The sequence below is a fragment of the Aythya ferina genome (assembly GCF_964211825.1).
Source record: "Aythya ferina genome assembly, chromosome: 1".
Taxonomy (NCBI): domain Eukaryota; kingdom Metazoa; phylum Chordata; class Aves; order Anseriformes; family Anatidae; genus Aythya; species Aythya ferina.
Window position 1 is genome coordinate 192,762,925 of NC_140296.1, and position 11,355 is coordinate 192,774,279.

The 11,355-nt window shown below is 47.4% G+C and overlaps 1 long non-coding RNA gene across 1 annotated transcript; it reads left to right on the forward strand.

Annotated features, from left to right (window-relative positions):
• The first annotated feature begins 2,553 nt into the window (after positions 1 to 2,553).
• LOC311439904 lies at positions 2,554 to 11,036 on the forward strand. The gene is made up of 2 exons (XR_014695067.1): positions 2,554 to 5,976; positions 8,393 to 11,036. It is a non-coding gene; the product is annotated as an uncharacterized lncRNA (long non-coding RNA).
• The last annotated feature ends 319 nt before the right edge of the window (positions 11,037 to 11,355 follow it).

An 11,355-nucleotide genomic window follows, 5' to 3' on the forward strand; every position in this document is an offset into this window, starting at 1 on the left:
GAGCACAGGCAGCAGCAGGAGCACACCACAGGCACAGTGTGTGACTGCTGATGGACTTTTCCACAGTAAAGGTCTCCACATGTGTCTGGAGAAGAAAGTCCTGGCCTTCCCCGTGCTCACAGGTGCCAGGCAGCTGCACAGAGAGCAGATCTGCCAAGGAGGAGCTCAGTGACTGTACTGTGTCAGCCAGGGCCTGACCACCCGCGGTGGCACCACAGACCTCTCTGGGAGGTCTCTGCATTTTTAGAGCAGCTCAGACACAGATATGTGCTGTATTTTGGGATTATCTAAGTGTGACAGAGATAATGTACTGGAATACGTCTTTCAGAGCCAGCTCTGGTGGCTTCCCTGGGTTCCTGCAGTCCTGCTCACTCACCAGGAGTTTTCCTCTTCTGCAGAAATGCTCACACCCCCACCACAGCCCCAAAGCGCAGCTCCTTGGGGGCTGTGAAATTCCTTGTGGGCTAGCAGAGGGCTTTGCTTGGTGTGGTTTCCAGCTGTCCAGGACGGGCCCTGATGTGGAGCAGCCCCTCCTCTACCCTCTGGTGGAGCCACCATGCTGCCCTGCCAACCTCCCAGCTCCTGTGGCCTCTGGACAGCAGTCTGCAGCTCTGGGGCCTAAGAGGCCACTGTGGCGTTGGTATTGCCAGAGCAAACTATGGCTGATGCCTGTGTAAAATTCAGGGTGGTGAGTTACATCCAAACCAGGCCTGGATCAGAGAAGCACAACATCGAGAAGAGTGTGGGGAGGCCAATGAACTGAGCGAGGATGAAGAGGACACTCCCCCCAAATGCCCAGCATACCACAGAATGACAAAAAGGATTTGTTATGCGAGGCATTTTCCTCTTTCATATCCCTCCCGCTCATCAGGTGTGAGCAGGGAAGGGAAGTCATCTTCTGGCATGCACACACAGCATCCCTCCATGCTGAGCCATCCCAGTGGGATGTGTTTGTGTTTCAAAACTGAACTCTAAAGACAGCCAGGCTATAAGCTGGGGGACAGCACAGTCCAGACCACGGCACTCTGCAGGCAGCTGTGTGGATGCTGGATCCCTCTGCCTGCATCTAAAATAGCCGAAGGAATGGGCGCTGCCACAGGAGTCCTGCACAGGCCAGGGCTTTTTTTACCAGTGACCTTTCAGCTCCCAAGCTGGTGACCAGCACGAGCAAGGAGCAGCCCCTGGAGCGACTCTGCTCCCACCTCCAGCGATGGCAGAAGTGCATCGTCTTCAGGAAGCATCAAGCTGCTGGCCAACACTATTGCACCTTCCAGGTGTCTTTATGGGGATTATTTCCTTCAGGGAGCTGCCTGCCATCCCAGAACAGGGTGTGGGTTTCTCTGACCTGTTGGTGCAGGCCTGGGACAGAGTATCCCCCGCTGACGGGTAGGTGTTGGAAAAGCTGGTGGCCCATGTGAGATGAGCCTTGCACACTGACACTTCTTCTGCATAAGGTCCTCTTCAACAGGCTCAGTGCTAGCTCAGTGCTGGTCAGGACAGGACAGTAGACAACAGCAGAAAGGAATAATTATTTCAGAAGTGGAAGAATCCAGGATTCTGTGATGCCTTCCTCTGCCACTTGAATAATAAACCAGCAGACCACAGTGTTTGTAACTAGAGTCTTCCCTGTATTTTTAGCTACTGATCTATGAGATCATTTTGCTATTTTGAGTTGTTTGTGACTTGGGACTTTTCTGCTAGGAACATGCTGAGTGGGGAGGAGAGCATACCCTGAGCTGCCAGTGAGGGTCCGAACAGTACCCAAAAAACTGGACTCATTTCCTGAGCTGTTTACATCTCCACAGCATCAGCAAGCCAGAACATGAACAATAGTTTTGGAAATGCCCTCAAGGTTGCTTCTCCAAGACACAGGATAATAAGCACAGACCCAGGGAAAGTCCAGACAGTCTTCATTAAACTGAACAGATCTCTCCCTCACACAGGCAGAGTCTGTTTGTCCATCTGGATGCCATCTCCTGTGCCCTGTTCACAAGCAAGCAGCTTTTTGCTTAAAGCAAAGAATGCAGTTCCCACATATGCTGTCATTTGATGCACTGGTTTCAGTGTGAAGTGTCCCATGTGCTATACATTTTACATGAATCCGAGTGTTAACAAAGTGCTCGATGCAGCACCACACACTCCTGCCTGCTGCTTTAGGCAAAGCCTTGCTTGCTCTGGTGGCTTCTGAAATGCAGAGCCCTCCACCTGGGCTACAGGCACCAGCAAGTGCCAGACATCCCAGCCTCAGCAATTCAGTATTTTCAAAGCTTCAGGATCCCCAGCTCAGCTACCAAAGTTTTAAGCTACTTAATTACTTTTTTTCTACAGTATTTCAAACATATAAAGTGCCTATAGAAGTCCAAAATGCATTTTACTCCCGTGAATGTTTATCTGTTTTTATTTCCTATTCAGTTAGAGGAGAGTAGAAGAAAATAAGAACTTTCTTTCTCCAAGAAAACAAACTGACCTTTTGACTGTTATGAAAGCCTTTATACAATAACTTCAGCAAAGAGAGCTGGAATTTCTCCTGTGAAGCATATTTTTCCTTTAAAAATGCCAGTTTGTTAAAACCAGAACCGTTGGCAGAAAGGCTTGGTTTCAATAAATCTGCCCATTGGATGCACAGTTAGCAAAGTTTGGAGACAACTGCTGAACTGCTGAGTTTGTCAGCAAAACCTTTCAAATATTAAGTTTACCTACAAGTTTGAGTTCAATAATAGAATGAATCAAAGAATTAAATAGACCTGAAATAAAAATGAAGTGGGTTTGTTTGTTTGTTTGTTTGTTTGTTTTTGCATTATTTGAAACAAAGATGTTTAAGCTGACCTAAGCAAGAAGATGTGATCATCGCTTCATAACAGTTTTGTAATTTTGATTTTTGGGGAGCAGGAAAGTCCACCCCCCCAAGGAAAACCAGCCCCAGGAGGAAAGTGGAGCCTGTGGGGCTGCGGCTGCACACCTGTGGTCTGCAAGAAGCTGCCAAAAGTTCCAGCATTACTTTCCGGTACACTGATGCAAAAAATAAAAGAAATAGGGCAGCCCCTTCTGTCTCATTTCCCCCGCCCCTGCAGCCAGAAGGTGGGACACAACCACTGGAAGGTTTGCCCGAACCTATATGTGGCACAGGGAGGACAGGTGAGATGTTGGCTTGTCCTTGTTTGTCCCTCTGTCACTGATCTCCTGCTATTTGATGTTTTGTTTTTATTTCTTTCTTCCAAATAGCGCAGCTTCAAAGCAACAGAGGAAGCATTTCTGGCTCTCTCCCTTTTTACCAAAGGAGGCTAATGAAAAAAAAAGAAATAAACTTTACACTAAAGGCACATCTTGCTTCTCTAAAATATCTAGAAGACTTGGTACTGTTTTGCTGCAGATTTTTATCCCAGAAAGGATGTATTCTTGACTGAAACTAATGTGATGCATCTTTAGAGCAAGATAAAGGTCCACTCAAAACCCTGTTCTCTGCTAAAGATATTCTTTTCCAGGAAATAAGGTGGCTAAGGGAAACCAAAGGAAATAATTAAAGATAGGTAAGTAAACTGCCTTTCCATTTTTTGTTTGTTGTTTTTTTTTCCCCTACTTCCCACACCAGAGAAAGATTTGAGGAAGCACACAAAGCCAATTACATTCACCCTAATTATGGGGGAAAAAAAAAAAAAAAAAGTGGTGTTTTTTAATGGCCAAAAAAGAAAAAGAAAAAAAAATTTAAAAAAAGACAAAAAAAAAGTCTTCATCCTGGAATGACCCTCCAGATCCCACACTGGCAAGGTGCTAAATGCACTTCCCAGCTGGGTGAAGTGACGCTGCCTTTGGCCTTACGCCCCATGGCACACCAAAGGCATGAAACAAAGGCTCCTCGCGGGTACCTTTTATTGTGGCTTAGGGCCAAAAAGTCGATGCTAATGACTTATATTTGCACAGTGTGTTTCATAACCCACCGGGGTTGCAGCAGAGCAGGTTGTGTGCAGCTGTGCCCATCTTATTCAAATTCCTAACAAATGAACGTGCAGGTCTGTGGTTGTTCGAGAAGACACTAAGTGCCCTATCTTTCCCCCTTGTTGCTTGATAACACATCCTGCTGCAGTTCTTCCTGAGAGCTGCTGCCGTTGATTTTTATCCTCCAGGGGCTGAAATGACATTTTAATACCAGTCAGTGTATAATCAGTGCCAGCCTGCCTTTGCTTAGGTCCCCAGCTGGAGCAAGAGATGTATTTATTTGAAACCAAGAAGGACAAAACCATTCCCTTGCTGAGATGATCATTTCCAAACTGCTCTCCCTGACAGCTGTACATGAGGAACCTTCATCTGGAATTAATGTCTTCAAAAAATCACCCATCATTTATTTTTTGCCCGCTTGCAGCTTAGCCAGACACTTTCCAGAATAGCCAGGAATAAAATGGCATAGTGGTTGTCTCTAAAGTTCACAGCACTGAGTCTGAAAATACCCAAGAATTGAGCTATCATGCTTAAACTTATCTAATAAATATAATAAAGTATAATATACAGAGACTTTTCTGCATCTGAAACAGGTAATTCAAGTGTCATAAAAAATCCCAGCCATAAAGAAAGTCCCCAGAGTTTTTGCAGTAAATCCAGTCTGAACCCTGGAGGCTTGACCTCATCCTGCAGGAGCCACAAAACTCCCAAGGCAGCCAAACTGCTATAAAAACACCTCCACAGCTCCAGACCTAACCCAGCAGCTTTGGGACTGATCTACTTTAGTTTTCTGAGCTTGGAGTTGCTGAGCTCTGACAGGTACCGTGTCTCACACCTGGCTTTCTCTTTCCATTGGAAAGCCTCCTGAGCATTAGTTATGATCCTTTACTGCTTGTTTTTGTTGTTGTTTTGTTTTGTGAGCTTTCTGTTGTTTTGTAACCCATAAAAGTCATCCATTCTCCAGATGATATGGTGAAGATGAGGACCAGTCGGTGGGTAAGGAATTGGCTGGATGGTCACACTCAAAGGGTTGTGGTCAAAGGCTTGATGTTGAGGTGGAGACCGGTGACAGGTGGCATTCCTCAGGGATCAGTATTGGGACCAGCACTGTTTAATGCTGACATGCAGGAGGGAAGGGATGCCACCCAGAGGGACCTGGACAGGCCTGAGAGGTGGGCCTGTGCCAACCTCCTGAGGTTCAACAAGGCCAAGGGCAAGGTCCCGCAGCTGGGTCAGGGCAATCCCAAGCACAAACCCAGGCTGAGTGGAGAATGGATTGAGAGAAGCCCTGAAGAGAAGGCCCTGGGGGTGCTGGTTGATGAGAAGCTCAACATGAGCCAGTAATGTGCACTTGCAGCCCGGAAAGCCAACCGTGTCCTGGGCTGCATCAACAGAAGTGTGGCCAGCAGGGTGAGGGAGGGGATTGTGTCCCTCTGCTCTGCCCCCATGAGACCCCATCTGGAGCCCTGTGTTCAGCTCTGGGGCCCCCAGCACAAAAGGACATGGATGGATTGGAACAAGTCCAGAGGATGCTCAGAGGGCTGGAGCACCTCTCCTGTGAAGAGAGGCTGAATGAGTTGGGGTTGTTCAGCCTGGAGAAGAGAAGGCTGCAGGGAGACCTTACAGCAGCCTGCCAGTGCCTAAAGGGGCCCTGCAGGAAAGCTGGGGAGGGACTCTTTGTCAGGGGTGTAGTGATAGGACAAGGGGGAATGGCTTTAACCTAAAAGAGGGGAGATTTAGATTAGATACAAAGAAGAAATTCTTTACTCTGAGGGTGGTGAGGCCCTGGCACAGGCTGCCCAGAGAAGCTGTGGCTGCCCCATCCCTGGAGGTGTCCAAGGCCAGGCTGGATGGGGCTTTGGGCAACCTGGGCTGGTGGGAGGTGTCCCTGCCCATGGCAGGGGGTGGCACTGGGTGGGCTTTAAGGTCCCTTCCAACCCAACCCATTCTATATTTCTATGTACTTTCTTCAAGGTGAAGTGGTCCAAAGAGCCCCTGCTGCCGGGCTGACTGAGGTTTGCCACAAGAACGGCAAGAGCTTAGGTGAGAGGAGAGTCCTTGGAGGGTGGGAATGGCAGAGCAGCTCTTCAGAAATCAGGATGCTGGTCTGATCCAGATGGGACAAAAGAAAACGCTGATATCACGGCACGAGGACCTTTGAAGGACCTAGTGGCAAAGCAAAGCAGAGTGTTTCTGGTACATGCAATAGGTCTGGGCTGTTTTGAAATCATTTCATTCTGAGGAATGCATTTCCCATATGAAATACCTCCTGCTTTATAGCAAACTGTTGTGGGCTTGCTGCTCATGCCCATATTGCTAAATAAAAGAGGCCAGGGATGGCTGCCTCACCCCGAGGCGCTGGCTCTGGCCCTGTTCAGGGACTTGTGTGTGGTGGAGGCTGCAACGCAACAGCCACTGCCACAGGCACCACAGGCCGGCGTTTCAGGCTGCTGCATGTATTAGAATAGACAGAGCCTTTCTCCTCCCCTTCCTCTCTCTTTTTATTGCCTTTGGCCCCAAATCTTTCAAACAAATGCTTTGTGAAAACAAGTACATTTGGGCACAAATATTTGGCCCACATATAGCTATGAAAATTATAATGAACCTTGCCTGATTTCACATCAGAATCAGCAATTAGATAGAAAGCTACATAGGAACCCCGCAGTTAGGATCTAGAGATGCTTTTTGCCCTGAGAAAGGTTTGATATCTCCTGGAGCAAAAGACTGGGTTTGTCCTTCTCAGAGGACACCACAGGACAAAGATTTGTGCCACCCAGTGCTGCCTTCTGCAGCAGACCCCATGTCAGTGATGGGTTTGTTCAGGCTGGTGTGGACTCTCAGAGGCTGGCATCTGCTGGAGTAATCCCATGCACACGACAGCACATCTATGTCTTTCGACACGTAGGTGACAACCAAATGCCTTCACGACCGGGTTGAGCAGCATGTTGGAGCTAGGTCACTTGTCTGACAGCACTGTGGGATGGGATCATGCACTTCTGTGTTCCCAGCACTGGGTACCCCATCCCCAGCTGACAGCCAGCTGGTGGGGACACGGCCTCCACCACCTCACCGTGGGGTTTCCACGTGTGTGGACACAGAAATGCCTGCACAGCAAGTGGACAGTGCAGCCTCTGCATTGCACAAGTCACCACATCATTCATCCCCACTGCTGCAGCATCACCGCTCTCACCAATCTGGTTTCTTTTTAATGAAAGTAGGTGGACTTTAAAACCCTGGTGAGGTGACTCCAGGCAGGGGAAGGCTGACATCTGGCTTGGTCTAGCTGGGCAACTCCAGACAGCTGCAGCTGAACTGAATTTGACAGCAGTTAGTCAGAGTTGGGTAGGGACACAGCAGGACAGGTCTGAAGGTCATGGCATGCTCCCAGAAACAAACAAACAAAAAAAAATGATGGCCACTGCCCACAAGATCAATGAGGACATTCTCTATGGAGTAGGACAAACAGCAGGTGAGGCTGGGAGGGAACCAAGGAAGGAAGAAGGAGATGCCATGCAGGTAGACAGGCACAAATAGGTTTCTTTTCAAGGAAAGAACTACTTCTTAAGCAAGAATAGGAAACCCTAGAGAAGGTGAGGACGCTGCTGATGCTTCATGCTTTGCTTCCAAGAACTAGACAGGGAGAGAACTGCACCGTCCTGGCCCCAGGGCATGAGGTGGATACCAGGCACACCAGCCCATAAATAATAATAATAATAATAATAATAATAATAATAATAATAATAATAATAATAATAATATGTTTTGCTTAATCCACATTGATTTTAAATTACTCATGATTTGAGATGGTACAGCTTTGAGTTGGTACAGCTTCTCAGTGGGGAGCCCTGCATACGAGATCATCAAATCACCAAATGGTTGGGGCCAGAAGGCTGAAGCTGAGCTCCTATTCCAACCAGGGTCCGTGGAGATGAAGGCAAGGTGCCCAGTGCGTTGTCCTCTTGGGCCTTAAAACCCCCAGGGTGGCTGTGCCCGACTCCAGTCTCCTATAGATCCCCATGCATCAGATACAGGTCCCTTCGAGTCATTAAATGCACGTTGCTGCAGCCTCCTGTACGTCATTTCACAAAATCCCCAGTTCCTTGGTGCAGGTCTCCGTTCCTGCACATTTTAAAGAAGGTGAACTGACCTGAGCCTGCTCATATGCCAGCCAAGCTGAAATGTTTGCAGGTGAAACAGAGACTCAGGTTAATGATGACAACTGGAAGAGTTACTAGGGCAAAACATAGCATCTTGGAAAGGAAACTGCTGCGGGTGCACACGAGGCTATTGAGCTGTTTTGATGGGGAGCATCGATTTTCCTCTGCAGTCAATTGCTGCCACACAACTCACAAATACTCCCTGCTCCAACTTTGTTCAAAAGTTCAAATTTGCCTGTGGTGCTGGGAAAGGGTTGATGAAACTATAGCTCTTTTTGACTTGTCTTTTCTTGGCAACACAGAGAGAACAAATTGCAAGGAAAAAAAGAAACAAGAGGAGGTTGGTCCTTTTTGCTGAAAGGCTGAGCAGAGAGCATAGCATCGTCTCAGAGGAAGCACAGAGGCAGAAAACCACAGCAGAGCCAGGAAATCCTAAGTTCTCCCTCCTGAAGTGACCTGAGAAGGTCTTCTGGTCACTGAAGACTGTTATCCTCTTCCCCAAGGCAGCGCAGGAGTTAAGAGTGCAAGCAGCTGCCACTGAGTGACAGGACAATAAATCTCTGTCTCAAGGGCAATGGGAATGAAACTGCCTCAAGTATTATTGGAAAATCCCTCCTCATTTCTTACTGTGTTCAACCAAACAGAATTAAATCACTATTTTTTCCCCACTCAGAGCTGTGCATCTTGTAGATAAAGGAAGACAAATGTGTAACTGTCCACCTCTGGCAGCCTGCGTGGTTGATGCTCTGTGCACAGGGGCTGTAGAAAATCACCTTTCAGGGAAGGTGACGGCTTGTCCTTACAGGAATCAGGCCCTATTTTGGTTAACTTGCTTTTTTCTTTTAAGTAGGGAAGATCCAATATCAACATTGCTGTCATAGCAGCAGCACAAGGAAATAAGTGATTTCCTGTCTGAGCGTGTTCCTCCACTCTGTGTTTTATTTTAGTGCTAAACCACAGCCATGCATATCACTCCACCCTGCCCTGGGACACTTCACCCCATTCCCTGGCATGGGGAAAACATCACAGAGGCAAAATATGCCCCCAAATGCTCACTCTGTACTTGCTCCAAATGCCTTCCCCAGAAATGCACTGCCACAGCAAAGTCTTCTGAGGACTTGCAGTAGCTGAGGGCCCATCTTGCAACATATGCCCCTTCATTTTGGAGTGGTCCATGAAAATGGAGCCAAGAAATCCAACCTTTGGTATGATCTTCACCCAGAAATTGCTCCAGAATCCAGAAGATAATGAAGCCCTCTATCTGGCTGTGCAAACCATGGAGAAAAACAAGACAAAACAAAACACCAGCAATCCTTCTTCTTACTTTTTCTTTCCTTAATAATAACAACAACAACAACAAGACAAAAGATCTAACATATCCCAAGAGAGGTAGGATCTGCTTGGGTATGGTGCTGCTGATGTCCATGGCATTGGCAAGGGCGTTCAGGGGTCTTACCATAACACAGAAATACAGAAAACATACTGCTGGCTGACTGCAAAGCTCACAGTCGTCACCTGCTCCCTCACAAGCTTTTGAACGAGCTCTGGCCCCGAGCAATGTGCCCTTGCACCAGCTGAAGCAGGAAGCAGCAGCTGGGTGCAATGTGACCGCCTCTGCCCAACGCAGCTCTCACAGCAACCAAGTCATTATTGGCTTTGCTGCAGCGTGGGGCAGCTCTGGGGGCTCTGCTGCCTCCAGCCCTGGCTCCCTGGAGGCACCTGGGCAATCTTCTGCATTTGTCAGCGTGTCGGAGATGAGTCCCAGGCTGAGGATTGATTTTCTTAATAGAGCAGTCAAAATAAAGAACGTTTTATTTACACACAGTTGAAATATTCTGCTGGATCCAAAATATTATGCTTTGTGTCTGTTTAGCTGTTATTCTATTCTTGTTATCAAAATAGGAAAGTTTCAGAAAAAAGCCTACCTTCAAAATGAAAAATAACAACATTTTAATTGAAAATGTGTAAAAATTAAATCTTTTTATTTCTATACATGTATGTAAGACACATGTAACACACTAATCAAAACTTTTCATATCTCATTCCCTCTCTTGTATATATTGTGCCATTACTTTTGTCCAAAAGTTACTTTCTGAATTAGAAGCAACTTTTTGGTCAACACAAGAGAGGTTTGGGGGTAATAAGACATAAGGCCCAAATCCCAAGCCTTTTTCTAGTTCTGAGATTTTGCATCTGCTCACTTTTGCAACCACCAGCAGAACTGTTGGCTCTTCTAAGTGCACCTTGTGTGAAATTCAATCCAGTGTTGGGGTCACCATGAAAATCAGCCTAGCCAAGGTGTAGAGGTCCTACTTGAGAGGTACGTGATCTATAGGCTTGTGATGGTTCATCGCACAGGGCTGAATGTGACCTTTAGATCCCTCCTTTGGCTCATCTGCCACCTTGTACATTATCTTTGGGACATTAATCATGGCGGGATGAGCTCTCCAGGGAAATGCTGCAGTGTTGCCAACATGCTGATTGCTGGTCCCATGGTACACAATGTACTTCTTAAGTCCCCAGCTTCTGTAGTCATATGATTAAGTGAGGATCTCAGCTTTCACAATTAAATGTAAGTTTCTAGCTATTGAGACTGCAGAGAAATGCTGGAGAATGTCACCTCCTAAAGGTAAAGGATCAGAAGACAAATGGAAAGGAATCTCAGCTGTATTAAGAGCCTGTTTTTTAAGTCAAGTGCATGGCTTGAAAGCTGCATGGTTTTGAGGGCTAACTACTGACTGTTCAAGACTTTGAATAAGAAATATTATTATGAAATTATTGAAGAGACAAAAAATTGCTTCTTGCTTTCTCCTCCTTCTCTCCCTGCCCTTCTTCCTTCTTTTCTACGGCTCCAGCCTGTTGCTGACTCTCCTTGATGCTTCTCAGCCTGGAGATACCACTGCAGGAGGATGCTCTTAGCAGTCAGTCGGTGTGTGAGTGCTGGGGATTTTCCAGGGTTACAAAATGTTTTCCTTGCATCTGCCAAAGCTAACGGCAGCCGTCGCTGAACACGTGCCACTGGAAAATCACAAGCAGGCTGGCTGCCAACTATGCAGAGCTCTTTGGACGGAGTCATGTCAGGGTCTTGTGAGTGAAAGGACGCTGCCGTGCCTGAGCTGGCCGTGGGCACATGACAGCCCACGGCTGCATTTCCAGCCAGCAGGGCTGGGGCTGAGCCAGGCGCTGCCTGCAGATCCCTGCTGCCAGCCCTTGAAGCGAGCGTGGTGTGATGACGGCCCGCTTGCTGTCAGATGAGCACACTCAG